The sequence below is a fragment of the Anguilla rostrata genome, chromosome 6 (genome assembly GCF_018555375.3).
Source record: "Anguilla rostrata isolate EN2019 chromosome 6, ASM1855537v3, whole genome shotgun sequence".
NCBI lineage: Eukaryota > Metazoa > Chordata > Actinopteri > Anguilliformes > Anguillidae > Anguilla > Anguilla rostrata.
Genome location: NC_057938.1, coordinates 47,139,242 through 47,160,298, shown reverse-complemented (window position 1 = coordinate 47,160,298; position 21,057 = coordinate 47,139,242). Strand labels below are relative to the sequence as shown.

Below are 21,057 nucleotides of genomic sequence, written 5' to 3'. Positions count from 1 at the left end.
CTATATTCGAACATAAATTTTAACTACTCTGGTTACTTGTCAGGGAATAGATGTGGAAGAGGTTTTACTCATTTCCTAACACTGACCATTGGTCTGTACTACACACAAGACTGTCCTGACCTTTCACAGTCATTTATTACCCGCATATAGTAATCCCTCATTTCTTCATCATTGGATTTTCTTTCTGTAGCTCTGACCTTAAAAGCGTGTCACACAACTTTTTGGTAAAATCACTAAGTTGATTTATTTATTTATTTTCTTTTCCCGATACTAAAAAACCTAATTTCACCCTTTAATTTATTCTTACTGTTGGGTGGATAGCTGTTTTGCCAGGCATGGTTTGTGGTTTTGTGTAAGCAACAGTATGCAGAAAGAAACAGGCATAAATGTTTACATAGCACAAAAACAAGTTTGTGACATATTTACTGTTTGTAGCGCTGAAAGCTGATTGTATGCTGGAATACCTGAGAAATGTTCTCAGAATTCATTGAGTTTTTCCCCCCAAAAATGTACCATAATACTGGAAATGGTTCCTAAATAGTCCACGGGGGTCATTCATTGGAACTGCTTTATACTTGTAGATGAAATCAGTGATTTTGCTCTGGTGTGTATTGCTGTGGAATCCAGAAAAAACAGCTTGACACTGTGTCATTGTGTTCATTTAAAGCAATTCACTGACAGAAAAGACTTACTGGTTTACTTTTTCTTAAATGTGAACTTTCCACATATTATATGCTGCTTTATGGCAAACAGATGAGTTGCCATGACAGCCTTAATCCTGGGAGAGTTCTACCTGTCCAACCCCAAAGCATTATTTCAGGATAATCAAAAATGGAAATTTAAAGGGTATTGAACACAGTGGGTGCTCAGTGGTTAAGAACAGGTTGTAATACAAGTGAAAAGATGTCGTTTCGACCTGGGATATGAAATGGTTATTTCTGATTGGCTGACTGGTGGTTAAATGGAAGGTCTGACAAAAATAAAAAAAATAGCATAAAAATTTGGCACATTGTCACATAAAATATTATGTTTCCTGTGTACTGCCGCTGTTGAGCAAACGCTACAGCATTAATTTGTGTTTATTTATGGTACGGCGTTTAATTTACGACCATTAAGTAATCCATTAGATTTCTTAGCTTCAGTCAAAAACATTAGAGAAAAAGCAACTAAAGATATAATATTGAAGACTGAAAATCCTGTCAGGCCTTTCTGCCCAGGCAGCATTGAAACAATGTTAATTCAGTGTAATTTTCCTGGCTGGCATTTGTCATGATGGATGCTGTGTTCCTGTTAATATATGAACGCTGGACTTTTTCAGCTTGAATCTGCCCTGGTTATTGATTTGCAGAGGTAATGCCCATAATGGAGAGCTATGTTAAAGCAGTCGGCATTACCTCATTCATCAACTTTATTTTATATTCAGTTTTTTCCCCTTTAGAATGGCAGTGGTATTGCAAATCCAATTCCTGAACTGAAATTGGTAGTCCATGCTAATTGGTTGTAAAAAGTGACTTATGAGCGACAGCTTCATAAATACTTTCCCAACCAGTGGTGTTATGGTGCTTGTTATTTTGGGGACCCATTATTTCTCACCTGCTTTCACAGACACTTCTGAAATGTCTTAAACTACAAAGACAGAAACACACTTACAGTACAATGATTATTTGTCTCTGTATTCACGTGGCAGTGCTGTATGAATTGTACACTGGAGGTGATGATGAGATTTTGGAAAATAAAGGCACTGTTATGGACTAATGTCAACCACGCACTATTAAAATTAGTTATTGACCACTTGCAGAGTCTCATTTGAGAATGTCAAATGAAAAATAATGGAACTTTGTATAGATTAAGCATGTATCCCTCAGTATTATTCAGTTCCCTTTTTAAAAGTGACCGTCGTAAGATGGTGAACACTGGCAAGCATTCAATCTGGTGTTAACTCATTATCGAATGGTGCCTTTACAGAAATGCCAAACCTTCAGACCGTACTGTACTGACGCCTATACTGTGTTGCCATTGAACTCTGAATGAACAAGTGCGGAAGGTTATCCTTCTGACAGCCAGTTTGCTAACCAGTCTCTCACTGGGTGTTCAGAGCATTCCACTTGTGTGCTCCCCCCCCCCCCTTTAAATCTGTAATCTTTCATCTTAAATGTTCTGATACCAAAGAAATAGTTAAGAATTCAGTTAGGTAGCAGTTAGGCTTAACACGGAAAGGCAATTACGAAAAGGAACATTCTGATCCTTATATCTTCCCAACTTCAAAGGCAATAGGCTTTCAGAAAATGACACTGAAATTGATAATAAAATGAAAGTTTTCTGCTTAGATCTCAGTGAAAGGAAAACACTAAACTTCTTTGGATTACCAAAAAGATTATTCAAAATAAACCATTTAGATCAGGGGTTCATGACCTGTGCTTCATGGATCCCTAGGGAACTGTGAATTGGGTCCACCCCCTCAAGCCTATGTACGTTTGTCTGGGGAAGGGGTCCATGACTTTCGTCAGATTCTCAAAGAGGTCTGAGACTGAAAAAAGGTTCCACTGATATACACAGCTGCTGAAAATCTCTACATTTCTCTGCCCTAGCCCCAATTTCCCCTCTCCAACTCTGCAGTCTCGATATGTTTTTGATAGTGCCACTATTCATTCTTATTCCACATACGCTGTGGCGTGAGATTCTCTGAATTGATGTTATACAGGGTGACATATTGATATTTTTTGGTGGAACACTCTGAAATTCGTGAACGGGTTCAGGTTAGCCTCTGCCCGGGGTAGGGCTCAGGTGAAGGGAATGACAATTTCAAGTTTTAAGCCACTCGCCAAAAAGGCCATTGTTTTCCATCTGCTTTATTTTGCACATATATAAGGTGTGACTGCATCTCAATAACTGAGAATATTAGTACTGTGTATTCTTATAAAACCATGGCAGTGCTGGGAAGCAGCAAAAGGCCCAGGCTTATCAACTAGTGGACTGTGAGTTAAAATCCTGGGATAGATGTGCAGCTATGGCCTTGAGCAAGATACTGCACATTAATTTGTGCAATTGTGTAAATGGTAAAGAGGGATACTATAAAAAAAGTAAGTAACCTCTGATAAATATGCCTAAACAAATGAATGACCATTATCGTTGTTATTTTCCATTAGGGTTGTAATTGTAAATGTGTTGTTTTTCAGGTACCAAGTGGAGTTTTGCCAAACGTTTTACTGTATCAAAGTAAAACTCTTTACTCTTTATTGTTGGAAATGTGTTGTTTTTTTTCTTCTTCTTCTAGGGATTCAAAGACATGTTTCTACAGACTTTCTACAGACTGTTACACTAATATATACAGTATAAGAGAAGTTTAGTGAAATGAGTTTTCACATCTGAATTTATCTCATAATGCCTTTGATGTAGTTTTCTGATAGCTGGAACATTCTGCCTTTTGGAAGTGACAGTAATGTTTAAAATGTGGTTCCAATTTTGTCGGATATCCCTTGACATTACTGATTTTTCACAGGGGGCGTGATAATGTTCTCAGGGTGAGAAATTGTCTGAAAATGGATATTGATCTTTATTATATGCCATTTATTTCTGTCATATGGTTGTATGACCCAAAGTTTGTACTCCAGAACAATGGAAGATGAAGGATTGCATCTGAGGAAATATATTTAGACCTTCTACCACTTTTCTAATCTCAATACATTTTTATTGTCCATTTAAATGGGGAAAGCTATGCTCGAGTTTCTCTTTGGATGCAATTCGCTCTTTTCTTATTGACCTGAACTACGCACGTGGTGCATTTTCGCTAGTGATTTGATTGGTCTAACCCGCTCATGTGACTCATTTGTGCATCGCGTGTGCAATGTGCATTGTCCGTGAGTCAATACATGACTGGCAGGTGGAGTAGAGTTTAATTGTCAATTGTCACTGTTGATTTTGGTGAATGGCAGGTTTTATATCTGTCGGTCCCGGGGGGATGGGGGGGTTTCTGGGTTGCGTATCTGGCAGAGGCGCTCGTCCTCGGCGCATCGATGCCGGCCAGCGCCGACTGCGAGTCCTGTAGGCGCGCAGACGCATGACTGACCGTGGCATTGCCCGGGGCCGCCGTTGGCAGGGCCTTTCCCTTTGCCTTATTGAGCAGTAGTGACTTCTCCGGCTGATGAGGCAAATGCGATCTGCCCGCGCCACCTGTGCCAGTCGCGTAGTCTTTTTGTGCCGCTTAGCTCGCGGATTGCGTGGTGAAACAAAGAACCGACTGCCCGCCCCTCCCAGACTGAAAGAGGATAGTGTCGCAATGGGAAAGGTGAAGCATTTTGATAGAGCTCTTTATTTTGGAATTAAAGTAAATAGGGTATATAAAGTTGCTTAAAATATCTGTCAGTCCTCTCGGTATAATTTGGTCAAGGCCAAGTGATTGGAGAACGTCCTACTTAATATTATCAGTATTTTGCCCCGAAACCAGGGTGATACCTGTTTAAGCTAATTGCTTTGGTTATTAATGAATTATTCATTGAGTGTTCTTTACTCCGATGTGTCTGGCCGAATTGGTAGTTAGAGAAGCACAAATGGCCTGCAGCTAAGCCATTTATTCACAAAGGCCAAGAAAACAAGGACTCATGTGTCAGCGTGCTTAGTCTGGAACTCATGAGTTAAAGCGAGCGATGCGTGTGTTTGTTTCCAAATCAGCGTTTTAGGTTCGGTGGCCACTGCCATGAAATAAAATAATGAGAAGCAAAAATAAGAGTATGGAATTCGTTACACGAAGGACAAAGGACAGTGGAGCTTGCCTGAATTGCAGCATGCCAATGTGTGTTTAGTCTTGATGAATAAATGTCTTGGCTGCAGGCTTAAGCTGGAAGGCCTAATCTTTTTCTATTATTGATTTTGGGTTTTCTGCCATGAATTCAGAATGTATTGTACATCATGACTGTATCATTATTTCTATGTATCTACTACTGCTACTAATAATAGTAATAAAAACAATAACAATATTATTATTATTATCATTATTATTATTGTTAGTAGTAGTAATAGTAGTAGTAGTAGTAGTAGTAGTAGTAGTAGTAGTAGTAGTAGTAGTATTACTGAATATAAAGTTTGTCATGTTCAAGGGTTAGTTTCACGCCATGGTCATTGCATTAAAATCTAGTGCGTAACCTTGATATGCCACCCAACAGTCTAAAATTTTGTTAAATGAACTGAGTCATTGACATTGAAACTAACATCCCTTATTTTCCATGGCCTACATTTCTACTGTTAAAGGCTATGCTACAATTCCCTCGTAAAATGTGGCCTTACTTTTATGCCTGTGTTAAAAGGAGCCACAAGAGAGTGTATTGTTAAGCATTACACATCAGTTTAATTTGCAGGAAATGGTTTACCATGAAAAGATGAACTTATTATAAATAGAGTCTAGTTCAGTTCATGTGTTCATGTACCAATAACAGTTTGGAGAGCCTGTGATTCATACTCTTTGTTGTTGTGTCATCATAATGTTCATTCATTTGACATACCCGTCAATTTTCCACAAATTACAGAAATCTCTCTGTGTGGGGAAAAAAAAAAAAAAAGAAGAAGAACAGCAACTTGCATCTCACATTCTCTTCTGTCAGCCGGTGCAGACTGGGGAATTCTCAGAGGAGCAGTCGGTCAAAGAGATGAAGGTAAATAGCGTTTGTGGCTCGGGAGATGACAGGTAGCGCCACGGAAACCTGTCACTCAAGCAGAAGGGGGGACCTTGATGCGCGGAGAATGCAATGAGCCGCCCCGTCTGCGCGGCGACTGATCTCCGAAACGGCAGAAAGATTTAATGGCTCTTCAAATGCGGTAAATCGCTCAGCGCTTAACAAGAGCAGTAAATACCAGAGAAGGCAAAGGTACGGGGGAGATACCATCGCCCATGCGCGTGCATTTGTATTCCTTTTAACGTACAACGCCAGACAAACATATTTCACCCGTCCTGTCGACAGGGACGACGCTCTTAGTGCAAACAAGGACAGGCGGGCGACGTCTGTTTGTTCGCATCCGCGCGTGTTAAATTCAATTTTGGTCCGAGGTTAGGTGCAAGTCTTTCGGTCCCGGGCATATCTTAGCAACGGCGGTTAACAGTTAAAGCAATGCTGCACAGTAGTTAAGCACAGAAGAATTTTAAATGAATTTGCTGCTCTCTGCTTTGCCAAGGTTCACAGAGAGAGTAAAAAAGGCTTCCCGCATGCTGAGGCATTTGTACCAGATTAAATGTTTTGAAAGAGCTGAAAACCTGGCTGGCGAGAGTGGACATCAGGTAGCAGAGTTCACAAAGCCAGGGGAACTTGACTCATACCCGCGAATAAAAGGATGCGTGGGCCATATTGATGCTCTGAGAGTTTTTTAGCAGGGACGGCCAGGATCATTACTCTTCCGAGGGAACATTTGAGATACTCTGAAGGGCAAAAGCAGGATAACCTGAGGGGTAAACAATGTTGGTATGTATGGTGGATTTTAGATAAAGGGCAGCCAGAGAAGATATGAACAAGCAGTTATCGTTGGAGGTGACACCTCCTTTTTCCCCATCGCTCTGAGGACAAGTCGCCCTACTGGGTGCGAATGAAAATTTCAGTTCCACCAAAACCAGATATGTGAGAAACCGTAGGAGGGGTTTAAACATTCTCCACCATTAATTATTGGGTAGTACTTAGAGCCAGCTGTGTTACTATTAGCGGACTTCTCAGATCTAAATGAAAGCGAGGTTGCTTCATCTCGTAAACCTTTGAAGTGGCTGTAAATGCCTCTTGTGTTTAAAATGAATGTCAATGTCAATGCAGTTTTTTGATGGCGGCATGTAGTGTTGCAAAGTATGATGGTGTGACATAATAGATGAGGAGATGGGCTTGAGTCCCTCTGATTGCATGTTTAAAACCCAGATAGGGTTTTACTTTATCACCCTTGCTCGAGGTACTTCACCTGAATTGCTTCAACAAAACTTCCATCTCTGTAAATGGATATTGTACAAAATATAGGCTATTCAAGTCAAGTCATTTTGCCTGATCTTATGAAATGTTCATTCTCTTCACAGTGAGATACTATATGTACATGAGCATCCCAGTAGAGGAGAATGTTCATTTAAAAAATAATACATAAAATACCTAAAGTCTTGCACTGAGAACCTGGCTTCCTTCCATTGTATATTTTGTAAAAAAAAAAAAAATCCAACGTTTGTTTTATCTGTAGTATTTGAGCTAATAATAAACATTTCTATGTGCCGTTCTCGGAAAATATGAATAGCCATAATGCCACGGACTTCTTATCTCTGATAAATCCCAAGTGTCAGCGCAGAAGAATATTCTCTTTCTTACTGTAAAATGCAGAAAATTCTATTCCATTGGGACTGGAGCAAAGGCAGTTATATGAAATGAGACAGCGGTGGAAATGAGTGTGAATTAAAATCTGCGCCTGTCGTTCTTATTCTGGTGTCAATATGATTCCTTTACGTGTCGCCAAATCTCTCAGTGATTTGTGAACCAGAAGCAGACATAATCCTGCCCTTGTGCCTTAACTTAACCACAGTGGCACTGAAGCTGGAGCTGTCCGAGTTCCCCGCCCGTGCCAGCGGAGACTCTGAATTTGATATTTTAATGAGATATTACAGTCGGTAATGCTCTTTGCAAACACAATAGGCTCGGACTGCTGAAGAAAATGGGAACGGCCTTTTCAAAAAATCTGCTCTCCCCAGGGACCAGAAATGAGAAAAGCTGCCTGCGAACGGGGCATGCTCGGGCCTCTCCAGCATGTGCTCCCTGATTTCTCCACAGTGATATGAGGCGGGAGGTGTGAGATCTAATTTCTCAGGCAGTACCGAAAGAACTCCCAAGCCCAAGGTCGCTGCCGGAGTGCAGCGTGTGGTCTCCTCTGTCAGTTTTCTGATTTCCACCGCTCAAATCCTCGGCACGCTTATTTTCAGGTTTTTTTTTTTTTTTAATGCCGGTTTTTTTTTTTCAAATCGCCTGAAGGGTAGTGGTGGAACCGTTGCCCCAGCTGTGTTTTAGAGTCTTGACTGCGCTCTTTGATACAGTGCTTAGCAGGTGAGTGTACTCGAGTGTCCTCTGATTATTTATACAACTGTCCATCTTTTCTCTTTTTCTTTTCTTTCATTTTAACAATATAACAAGAGCACTGCTTCGGTTTTTATCGTACAATTTACCAGTATCTACTTGTGATAAACACGTTAGTTATGCAGATTAATTTAGTTTTGATATTTCCCACACATTATACCTTAGTGCTAAGAATTTCCAGCTGACGTGGGTTAAGTGATTAGGCCTAATATATACGGGCAACAGTACCTGTTGAGGTAACACAATCATTACCTTTCTGGGCTCCATTGGAAGAGATTCTGCAGACCAGTGTGATGTTACTCCAGGGTGCCAGATCTGTGAAAGCAATTCAAAAGTGTGATCTGTCAGTAAGGAGCAGCTTGAATTCCCTGTTTTCACTCTTGGGTGAGAGGTAGAATCTGAGTGTCATCCGCTGTTCATGGACCTTAACTGCACGTTTGCTGGTCACATAGGCTGTGCTCCGTGAGTGACTTCACACTTTAGCGAGATCCATGGCTCTTTCCTACTGCTTATCCCTGCTGCTCTCTTGTTGTACTTAAGTTCAAAGCACTTCTGCGAGGAGCTTTTAGCAGATGCTGTGGATAAGAGCATGAGCCAAATGATGATTATAAAAATTGTGATGTCTCAAACCAGAAGCATATAGGTCAAATTATTTATTTGAATCTTGATATCCAATTTTCAGTTGGAGGGCCTTATAGTACTGTGTGTCATTAGATATTGTGGTCCATTGTTATTCTGTGTTGTCCATGGTTTTAAATAAGTGTCAGCAAGCATTTATATGAAAAAATAAATGAATAATTTTCCTGAAATAATCATATCAGCCATGCATTTATTCTTCTTCAAAAGGTGATAAACCAAAAGGTTTCTGAACCCCACTTTGTGGATATATTTGTGCATATATAAGTCTATTTTTTTCCCCGACCTTTCAAAGGAATCAACATTTTGACTTTTTTGCTTTTTGGGACATTTTGGGATTTTGCTAATTTTTTGCCTGAAGACCACCAATGAAATCTACAGGAATGACACATTCTCATGAGGTGGCTTCCACGGGACAGTTATGGGGATTGAAGGATTACGTTATTTCACAGATCGCTGTGACTGATCATATGTTGAATATGCTTTTGGGCATTGCCAGAAGGACTCCTTCTCACCGGGGGGAAATGTGATTATATTTCGGAGTGCGGGATGTAAATCCTTCACAGAATATATTCGTGGCATTAGGTATACTTTTTATTTCTAAACCGAGATGGAAAAAAAAATCTCCCTTTGGGCAAGAAATAGGTGGAAATTACGAGGGATTGATATTTTTTGTGACATTAAGGGAATTTGAATAGTTGTGGAGGTCCTTAGTGAATACCCGTCAGCTGTGTGCTGGGAAGCGAAAATGGTGTGAAGGTCAACCAATCGGCGTGAGAAGTGCTGTTTGGCGGCGTTTCGTCATGATGAGGTCGTCGACTCGACGCGGTGCAGTCGCCCTTACGGCCGTTCCCGCCCAACCCGCCCAACGGCGTAGACAAGAAAAAGATGGCGGCCGCCTGAGGCCACGTCATCACAGGCACCCATTAAAGCGGCTTCTGGAACGCGAGGCTTCGTCATTTCAGCCGCGTGACGCGGTCTGGCGTGGGCTCGCTCGCCGTAGCCCCGAGAGCTAACCGCGCACAGAATCCCCAGCGGCCCTTTCCCGGAGCCTCCTTATTGTGTTTTTCACCTCTGGGTAAACGGGTCAAGAGTTTCGCCCAGGCTCGAGATTGGCCACATGAGTGCTCTCGGCAAACAGGGACCGCACCCTGTGGGGCCCCTGGCCTCAGCCTTCGACAGCAATTTCGAAGATGTCGATAATGGCAGCTGGGAGCGGTAATAGCTAAGACCTCTCACTTGTCCGCAATTAATAAATCTGACAGGGTATTTGACATAAATTATATATATTTTTTTCTCTCGTGACCTTTCAGTCACATTTTTAGGAAAAACAAAAGGTTTTCGAGAATTGTGTCTGTAACAGTGGAAGTACTTTTAAGGGAAAACGCATCGAATGAGGTGCATGACTCTCATAATATTTGTCTGCTCAAATGCATTTGCGTAAATTGTCGGCACACTAACGTTTTAGAAACTTAAAATTATATCAAGCAAAGGAGGATGGACATACTTCAGTCGTTGTAAAAAAAAAAATATAGATTTAGGTTTGAGTCATTTTCTGTGGCATTCCAAAAGTAGTGGGCTATTTGGGCACTTAGATGACATTTCTATGACTTTCCGGAATTAAAATGCTTGGAAGGACCTCAGGAAACCCGATATCATTTCTCAGAGGCCTTTTGGCTACCGTTTGCTGTTAGGCGATGCTGATTATATTCAAAGAGCGCTCGAGGCTGCGCCTGGCCGCCTGGTTCGCTCCTGTGACCTTGCGAGGGGAACCACGGAAGGGGTCTGGAGTAATGGCATTTTCAGGGCCCCGTGGTAAAGAACAGACTCATCTCGAACGAGGGCTTTGAAACGGCGTGCTTTTTCAGGTGCCGTGAATCACCGGTCACAGCTCTCCAGCTACCTGACCACGGGGAAATGTCACATCCCCATTTTAAGGGGAAATGCTACACTCCCCCAGCCTCTAGTGTTAAAATGTCACATGTTTTCTTTGACATAGGTCTGTCTCTTTGTTCAGGATGGCACTGTGTAAACTTCATTTTAAAATTGCATCTGCAATTGTTGTGTGTAAAACATTTGTACATGAAAAGAACTTTGCGCATATGTTTACTGAATAATTATTCTTCAGCTAAACGCTCCATCGTGCAGTGTGTGCGTGTGTGTGTGTGTGTGTATGTTCGTTTGTGTGTGTTAGTATGTGTATATTCACTGTATGGGTGCGTGTTGGTATATGTATGTATTTAACGGTGTGTGTGTGTGTGTGTTGGTATGTGCATTTTTACAACTGCATGGGTGTGTGTTGGTGTATGTGTGTATGTAACTGTATTTATGACAGTGACTGTTCCTCCAGCATGTCACCAGACCTCTCCCAAACACCTGTAAACCGCAGCGCCCGTTCTCCCCGGCACCACCCAAGGGCTAGCGCTGAATAATGGAGAGGAATTAATTACCGGCTTTCCAGTGAGGCCGGGGGCCGGTGGTGAAGCGGTGGCGGTGCTCAAGGTGCTGAGCAGGGTAATGAGATGTGGGGGCTGCCTGTATAGTGAGGCGCGTTGTTTTAATGGAAAAGGTCAGGCATGTCGGGGAGCATTATTGTTTTCCTCGCCGGGCTCGGTATCGCTGCCAGTCAAGACAAATAGAGATCTCAACATGCTAATGGCCCTGGCATCAGGAGGGGCATTTTCGACAATTGAAAGTTCCCCCTCTGTTTCCTGTCACCGTCGTGAAGTGCCTTGCCTCGGTGAACAATGAGCCGCCGATCATTATCCGAGCCGCCCGCGCTCCGGCATCGGTGTCGACGGAGCGGGGCCGTTTTGCTTCCGCGGTTTTTTGGGGTGGGTTTCGCGGGTTATGGGTGTTGGTTGGAATTGCTAATGTGACGAGAACGCTTTCTCTCCTGTCCGGGATGCATCCGTCATCTGAAATAATAGTGGGGTAAAGGAATGGTGCAGTAAGGGACAAAGGGCCCTGGCCTGGGATAATTGTGAGTAATGCCTTGTTATTATTACAGTAGCTTTTTGCATTAGAAGTAGTAGTAGAAATAGTAGTAATATTAGCCATAGTAGTGGTATTATCAGCCATGGTTGTCATTGTAGCAGTATTAGCAGTAGTGCTAGGACAGTTCTGTTGGGTCAGATAAGGGTTTTTATTTTTATTTATATATATTTATATCTGTGTACGTTTTTACACTGAAAATGGTACAGTGGTTTAATTAGTGTTGCATGAATGCATGGGAAGTACCAGAGGCTTTCTCCAGAGACGGACACGCCAAGGAACGTGAGTTCCTGTGGGCTTGAAGGGCCTGCCTGTGTGGTGGGGGCTGGTTGGGGGGGCGAAAGCTTTAATTTTCCGAGTCGGTCTTTCTCGTTTCAAACCTCAGAGTCTGAAGGGCAAATGTGTGCTTTTTTAGCACAGAACCTTCTGCTCTGCATGCATAACCGGTAGCGGCGGCGGCGGCGCGTACACCTCCTCCTGCGGGCACGTCGTACAGGTAGATAATGAATTGCCGGATAACGAGATACAGCCTCGCGTCTCGCCCGCCACCCTCCAGGATCCCTTCCCTTAATGTGAAACGCAAACAAAGCGCTAATGGCTGCTAATGCTCGGATCGCTTGAGGTAACCCGTTTAGGGATGCTGGGATCGTCGCGCTGCCAGAGGCGCCGTCTCCTGTGACACGCGCCCGACTGTAGCCACCGCTTCCCAGCGCCGTGTCGCCGTGCCCCTGAGGGGGCTCCGCGCCGGTAACCGTAATTCATTTTTTTTTGTTTGTTTCCGCAATATCGCCGGCCGCCCCCCCGGGGGGGAGGGGGCAGGACTTAAACATCAGGACGGCAGACGCGGCTGCTGTGCTCAATCTGAATTATGGGCATACATCAATGTCAGAGATCTCCTGAAGGAGGAGAGGGGAAGTGCTGTTGATTCACACTTATTGATAGATTTATTGTTCTATCATTACACGGGAAAATATTTGAGTAGGCAATCATTTCATCTCATTTCAAATATGTGAATATGAGGCGTAATTCATCTCGCTGAGGATTGTTTATGATTATGCAGGGTGACACGCAGTATTGCATTATTTTATTCTACTTATTTTTTATTTTATGATTTATTCGCCTGGCAGAGGTCCTTGTTCATACGCATTGTAACTTTCATTTTACATACATTACCGGTTTATACTACAGAAGCAGTTTGGTTTAAGTGCCTTGTGTAGGATGCAGTCGTAATACGCCACCTAGGAATTGTAACTGTTATATCCCGGCTCTGAGAAGAGTTTAACTCCCTGACTTCCACCATCCTAAAAATTCTCAGGGCGTCCATTTCGTTAGCATGTAATATGTTCTTGTTAGCGTGTTTCATCTACATGCAGAGTCATTCAGTTGCTAATGAGAATTTTCGAGCACAGACACATGGCGAGACGCTAACGTATGTGCTTACGTGAAGCAGCTAGTTACCCGAGCCCTCATTGCTCCCTCTTGTGAAATGTGACAACATTGACAGAGCCGGCTGAGGGCTCCTCCCTCCAATCAGACGCCTCAGTGCAGTAATAGGGACAACGTGCTGTAGTCCTCCACTGGTCCTCGTTCACTATGGAGATTGCACAGACCGTTCTCTCTTGAATGTTGAGCCAGATGTCTGACTCAATTACAAATCTGTTTTTATATGGCAGAAGTCACGCTGTTGGACTGTAGGTATTCGCCCTGCAATGTTAACAAGAGAAGCTGAGTTATAAGTTTTCTCCATATGTTATTGCAAAGTGGAAGTATGAATGCCAGTGGGCCAGTGTTGTGTGTGGTTGTATAACAGCATGAATTTTCTCAATTAAAATGCAGCCACTTTCATCCCTTTAATAACAATGTCAACAATAATATGTATGGGTGGTTCTGGAAGTGCCCTCTGTTTTGTATTCTGCATCATTAAAACTGAGCAAAATGCAAGGGAAAAACTAATTACTCATTAAATAAATATGACTTTTTTTGCTTACGAATGTAAAGGCCTGTTAAATTTGCTTGGATTTTCACAGATCACAGATGGGTAAGCAGTTGTATGAGATCAAGATGAAGTTTTGATAATGATGGTGATTTTCATCTTGCTCATCCTAATAAATAACAACACTCATTTTCTGTGCCTTCTTAATTAAGCATTAAATAATTAATGTAATGTTTTTTTTTACATTGTATTCTGGATAAACTGCTCCCTCAGCGTATCTCTATACGTTTGATGGAAGATGTTTAAAGACATTAAGATAAATGTACACTGTAATTTGATTGCACTTACTTCAGCAATCTTAATGCGGTATTCTCTATGTTGCATTTAGGAATATGACATGATTTGTTTTGCCCTGCGATAGATTGGCGACCTGTCCAAGGTGTATTCCTGCATCTCGCCCAATGCATTCTGGGATAGGCTCCAGCACCCCCCGTGACCCTGACCAGGAATAAGCGGGTATAGATAATGGATGGATTGATGGACATGATTTTTATTTTTATTTTTTTCAAATGTCTTATGCCTTAGGGTCATTTGCCTTTGGCAAGCAGCTTAGGCCTGCACAATAAAACTGAAAAAAGGTTGATTATGATTTCTTACGCTCTAACCTTTCTTTTACCCTGGGTCTTGTTTAATGACATTTAATAGTCATGTGAGCCCAAGTGCTACAGAAGTTACAGCATGTAATGCCGTGTTAGAGGAGAGCGAGTCATTATGTGGCTGTCTAGTTTATTCTCATTGTGTGATATGTGAAGTGAAAGGTCACCGGTTGTTCTCCGTTTTTTATTTTCTGTTGCCTCGGTTCATCCTGCGGTTTCAAAGACAATGGTTGGAATTAGAGCCCTTGATCTTCCTTGGGGAATGGCCTCGGAGAAGACCAATATCCCTTGTTTAAATGACAGATTTTCCAAGGGACGGAGATGGCTTCCTTACTACCCCTCTGAGGACCCCCACGCTTGCCAAAACTCCAGCCACCTTGTGAATTATTTGCGTCCTTTTCAATAATCGATGCACGTCGGCACTAACCGCAGTAAAAATCTAGCTTCGTAGGGATTCAGCTGATTCCCCCGGTCTTCTGTGGTAGGTAGTTAAGTCGTAAAAAATTGATGTATTCATTATTGAAAAGTCTAGCATGCTACCAATAGATGCGTTTTATAGGTTGTGACCAGTGTCCTACTGTCGGAAAATGGTGGACGAGAAAAAAATGATTGCGCTTTTTAGAAAGCATTAAAGACCAAAGACTCAAAAGCCTCTCTACGCTTGTTGAATATTAATTATTCTTCACAAGGGGGGATGATATTAGTCATTAAACATTTTGAAAAGCATACAGGGACCTGTTTGAGAACAAAGTTTGAATTTGAATTTGAATAATGAAGAATAATTTGGTTTCTCTTCATAATAAAAGTAGAAGTGACTGTGTGTGTGCGTGTGTGTGTGTGTGTGTGTGCGTGTGTCTTTGTGTGTATAGCCTATATGTGTGAGTGTGACTTTATGTCTGGGATATACAGTATATTGAATGTATTATTATTACTTATTATTACTTCATTATTTCACATTGAAAACCTATATTTATATTATAGTGCATACATATAGAAAGCTTTAACATCCTTAGAGTGTAAGAAGGTTGACATTTGGTGAAAAATGACTACTTTCAGGATTAAATGTCAAGAGCCAGCACAAGCAGTGTGTGATGTGACAGTTCTGAGAAAAACAACCGAGTGGAAGAGAAGCATCTGGAAAAAAAAAAGATCTCAGGTTTGTCATTTGCAGTGAACAGAAATGCTAAAGTTGTGGTTTATCTTGGACCGTGTGCTATTTAATGATTTACTTCCATTGAAGCTGTCACGACCAATGTACTGCTTCTTTTCAGAACAAAGTAAAAATGAGCACTCAAAATGAATGGGTCTGTTCAGATTATTATCAATTGCTCCTGTATTGGATGGTTTCATTGTTTCACTTTAATAGTGCCCTTAACAGTCGATTTAAAATACTTCCCACTGTATCCGATGGAAGCAAGCAAGTAGTGAAACTGGTTCTCATCATAAAAATATTATCAATCTCAAAACCCAGTACGTTTGTTTTGGAATACAGAGTCAAACATCGTTCAGCTTAATTTGTTTCCCTGATTAAAGAGGCAACTTGTGAATCCTCATGGAAAAGTAATTCACAGTGACAGCTTTAGTGTACAGTGGTTGCATAAACTGTGCCTATATGGCAGGGACTACAAATCATTTGTTTGAGATTTTTATTTTGTATTGGTACTTACATCTTAAGATGCTTAAGAGTTTGTTGAACATCAGTCAATTTACGAGACCCCAACACTCCACCTACACACACCTCATACCTAACAACAATTTACCACAATCTCTCAAACCTCATTGCTTTATTATTGTTGGGTTGTTGTGATGCTTGACACGTAGTAGCCTAAATTCGCATATTTTAAAGAGACGAAAAATTACAAATTTTTTTTTTTTTTTCTCAAAATATTTCAAACGACCCTGACTCAAAGTTTGGGATCCCCTCCATTATGGGAAATTGAATGTGGTTGCTTCACTGTTACTACCAAGGCCCTTAGCAGCTTGGCTCACAGTCGCCAGTGGGATTTGTGTTTGTGTTTGTTAAAAAAAATCATATGAAGGTTTTATTCTTATTCTTACGTCAAACCTGAAGTTGAACATTGTTTGAATGCAGGCCATTGTCTTGCTGTGACTTAACGTGTGCCTTGCTTTCGGTTTTTTTTTTGTGTGTGTCATTTTCAAACGACAAACGAGAAAACACGAGGACGGTAAACAAAGAACAGCGTGCCTCGGCGTATAGATATGTATTTCCCTGGACGTAAAGACGAAACGGGGTGGATGCGGAGGCCTTTGATCTCGGCAGCCGTTGGGCAGGCTGAGGAAATCGCTGGCCTGTCACTCCCCGCCGCGGTGCGGGGCTTCGGCGCAGGGGCCGGCGCTGCTCAGGCAGCTCACCCGCAGTCGGGATGTGGTGTCAGGTAAACAAGATGCCCCGCAAGTCTCAAAATGAAAGTCCGAGCAGTGACGGGCAGCAGATGAAATTGCCTGAGAGAGAGAGAGAGAGAGAGAGAGAGATGGCGGAGGCAGTGCTGTTTAGGGTTTAGGATGAGCTTGCGCTGTTCCAGTCTTGACTGCGCTTGACAGCTGACAGGTTGCTGGAAATGAGAAGGACCAGCCGGGGGTTGCCAGGTCTTCATCCTCTGAGTTATCTGATTCCCCTTTTTGTACTTCATTTATGAGTCGGTTGTTTACAGTGTGAGTCGGTACATGCGCGAGTGTGTGCGGACAAATATATGTGTGTGTGCGAACGTGTGTGTGTGCACATTTATGTGTACCTTTTCTTGCTGTACATGAGGGTTTCGGGTGTACACTTTTTTTTATCCCTTTTTCAGGGAATGGCATCTCCAGCTACTCAGCAATGACAGGTATGTCCACAGCACAGTGATGTGCATTCAGTACCACGCTAATCACATCCGTTGCAGATCGAAGATAATAGATGATAATTCATTGGTGCTTAGTGCTGGTAAAAGAAAGGTTTGCAGTTCAGCTGACAGCCAAGCAAAATTGGGTTTCTTGTTGGGGGGAAAAAATCCATACTTCAACTGAACGCTTGAGATATTCTCTACAACTGTGTCACTGTATTGTTGCTGCAAACCAGCCAGACATTAAAATAATGAAATTCCGACAATGGCCTTTCATATTCTTTTGTTTTTTTCTCTTTTTTTTCTTTTTCCAGGATATGAGTCATTTTATTTAAGTTGGGCTCTGGAAGACTACCCCTCCCCCCCTTCTCCCCTTTTTGCAATGGAGCAATATCTTAAGTACTGTGCCACTTAACGTACTGTACAGGACCTCCAGGAGAAGGATGAAAGTGGCCCATAAATTGCATTAGTTAAAAAGGATGGAAGGGACTGTGCCAGATGTAACCTGAGCAGATAGGGTCGCACAGCCTCCTGCAGTCTGCATTTGGGGATGTAGGAAATAACTTAACCAACATTCAGGTCTGCCTGCTCCAAACATTCAATTTTGGGACCTGCGTAGCAACTTTAATTTGTAAGTTTTTTCCTGACTGGGTCGCAGGTTTATTTTTAATATGTTTATCTGCTTGCCGCCACATGTCATCCGTTGGTCGGTTTAATTGCAGTCATTATTAACGATAATGGTTGGTGGTTGTTTTATGTTCTAGGAGAGTCTTCCTTTAAACAGTTTGGGGAATTTAGGCTGCCAGCAGACATTTTAACATTTATAGCCTGCACAATTTATGCAGTTTTCTTCTTGTGATGTTCAGTGCGCCAATGGACTACTTCCACTGGCTAGCTATTGATGTGGATGCATTAGGGTCTGTTCCCTTTTCCTAGCAGTATTGACTAGTAGCTAGCGAATGAGTCACTCTCTTTATAGCCGTTTAATATCTTTGCTTTCTCTGGCAGCGTACTTTCTGAGCAGTCAGGACACGTTCTCCTGCTCTCACTATGTCGTGCCCCTCTGGCTGTGTCCAGAGACATGCCAAATTGATGAAATTAGATCTAATGTAACCTATTTGCCTGGTGGCTAGCAACATTTAGATTCGTTTAGATACATTTTTTTTACCCTGACAAAAATGGAAGCCTACAGTGGGGTAGACCATTTTTACGTCATTTAAAAAATATATATTTAATTATTTCAAATTAAATACTTTATTCCCCATTCCTTTTAATTCATATATCAGGTAGATATCCCCAATATATACTGGCCTATATTTAACAAAGTGTAAAATGGTCTAGTGGTGGCTATTTTGTCATTGTTTTCTAAAAGCGTGAATGCTGTCACAACAAACAATTCCTGGGTTAATGGCTGTTGGGGCATATGACATTCCAGTTTTATCATTGACACATTTCAAAAATATTCACTACAGATTCTTTATTACATTGTAATGCTTTGGCTACTGAATGTTGAAAACAGAATGTAAGGCATATTTGGGTCTCCTTATGTGCGGTTTTATGGGTTTCGTAAGGGAGTTTTACTTTGATTACAGGACATAAAACTGGCAGGGTTATGAAGCCGTCTGATGTTCATTTGGTTTGGGTCACAAGTTACAAGGAGCAGGAAGAACACAGACAGACGAATGACTTGTGGAATTGATGACCTTTGTGTAAACATAGCCTTCACAACACTTCATTAAGTGCTATTCTTCTTAGTTCCACTAATGTCTGGGACATCCTTGGCAGTGTTGTCTGGTCTCTAGACCATTATTTAGGAGACAATTCTGAGTGCTCTCTGTTCAGCTGTAAAAGCCCCAATTAGTTGTAATTACATACTGAGTGTACAAATGTCTAAGAGATCTTTAAAGCGAAGCCATGAAGCAAAACTGTACTGCAGAGCTATAAAATGTCCTCTGTACATTTTGTTTAGAAATGTCTAAGAACATTCCCTCCTTCTGTCTAGACTCTGTTAACACCCAGAAGTGTTTATTTGCCATACCTTGGATTTACTTAAACTACCTGTGATGCAGTGAGTTGAAATTTTTGCAGTTGCTCAGTCGTCAAATTATTTTCGAGGAATGTTAGCACTGTACTCAAGCATCGTATATGTCTCCAGTGTCAACCTACCTAAACCCCCCTGGCCCCTGCCACACACCTCAAATACACACAAGCACAAATGCACGACCTAGTCTGAGCATTCCCCGAGAGTAACGTCTACGCTGTCCTCCTCCACCGCAGATGAGAACTGGGGGAGGGAAGACAGAGTTTAATCAGCCTGCACCGCTTCCACAAAACCCCTGTCTTTATTAACACCGGAGATGCAAATGACTGATAGTTTGGAGTTGCTCCGGACCCCGAACCGGGCCGCATGGAGCATTGGCCACTTAATTCTGGCGCTACACCCGGGTTCTAGAGGGGCGATAAGCCAAGGGGAGCCAATTTCCTTCCCAGGGTGGGAGTGCTTTATTGATGGAGCGGACCAAGCTAATGTTTTTACCCTTCCGGGTGTCCATCTGTGAGCATTTTTTCCAGTGTCATCACCACTCTGTTTAAGTAGCTGCAATGGCTTCCTCGGGCAGAGTGGAGATAATACCAGCTATTTGTCATGCAGGAATTCAATTCCAGACCCACGGTACTCCTCATAAAAGAGTTACCAATCCATATATCAACCATTTAGTTGTCTGTTTTCATGAGCGGGAAATCGTTTGTATGCATTTTATTTATTTATGGGCAGGAAAAAAAGAGAAAATTTCGCCTATGGGCGGGCTGAGATAAAATAACATTGAAACATATTAACTGGTTAAAAAAGAGAGAGGAGAGAATGGAGACCTATTTACAGCCATAGAGAAATGCACGCTTTCAATCATTTAGCACCGGAAGCGGACTTGGTGTCTTTCCTTTATTTTTTGGCCCGCTTTGAAAGTGCTGGTGTTTGGCTTACGATTCAAAGGAGTTTTTAATTATAGTATGTTCATCCATGTCATTTAAGCTGACTGAAAAACCACCCATAACAAGTAAAAAAAAAAAAAAACTGATCACTGCATAATAATTATTCCTTAATTAAATATCAGGTATAATATCACGTCCCATGTGTCTATTGATGGTCTGCCTATGTCATTTCTTCCTTTTATGCGCAGCCACACTGTGGGTTGGCCCTATTCATGCGGCATATTGATTATTAATAAAGATATGCCCATAGCGCTGCACAAAAGGGTATTTGTCATTGCCTGTGTCTTTCTCCTTGCACTGCCGGGGCGATTGCGTTTTTAATGAGTGGTTGTGTTGCCAAGCACTCGAAGCGGTGGCGAGAAAGGTAGCCCCCTGGGCTCCCCCCACTTACTGATGCATGATTAACGAGACTCTAACCCCGAGATCAGACACGGGTTCAAAAGCAACCCACCCCCGCCCCCACCCCCCAGACAATGGCCGACCGCCGCAAACCGCTATTAATAGCGCACATCGTTTTTCCTGTGGGTGCGAGCGTTGATCAGGCCCGGAGTAACGAGCTCTGAGACAACCCACAGTTCATGGCTGGGGCCCTCCCATATGTGTTTGGGAGGTTCCAGCTGGTACCCGCGGCGTGACCCCCCCGGTCAAGGTCATCCCTTCGAAATCTGTTTTATTCGCGTTTGACAGTAATTAATTGAGCTGTTCTTAATTTGTCGTGCCCCCGCTCCCCTTTCTGGTTCATATGGATTTCTACAGCGAGCCTGACGTTGACAAAGCCACATATCTGTTAGCCTGCCAACTTAAGTTAATAAAAGTGGGGGCAGAACCTTGCTGAAATAAATTGAGCATTCATTTTTGTCTCATACATTTTTCTGTATTATGCTGATGGCCAAAGCTATGTTGTTGATTCTAATTAATGGCCCTTCTGAGTAAAATGT

The 21,057-nt window shown here is 42.1% G+C and overlaps 1 protein-coding gene across 1 annotated transcript in view; it reads left to right on the top strand.

The window, feature by feature from the left end:
* Nucleotides 1-21,057, top strand: part of nkain2 (sodium/potassium transporting ATPase interacting 2) — a 107,912-nt gene that overhangs the window by 3,265 nt on the left and 83,590 nt on the right. The window lies entirely within an intron of this gene.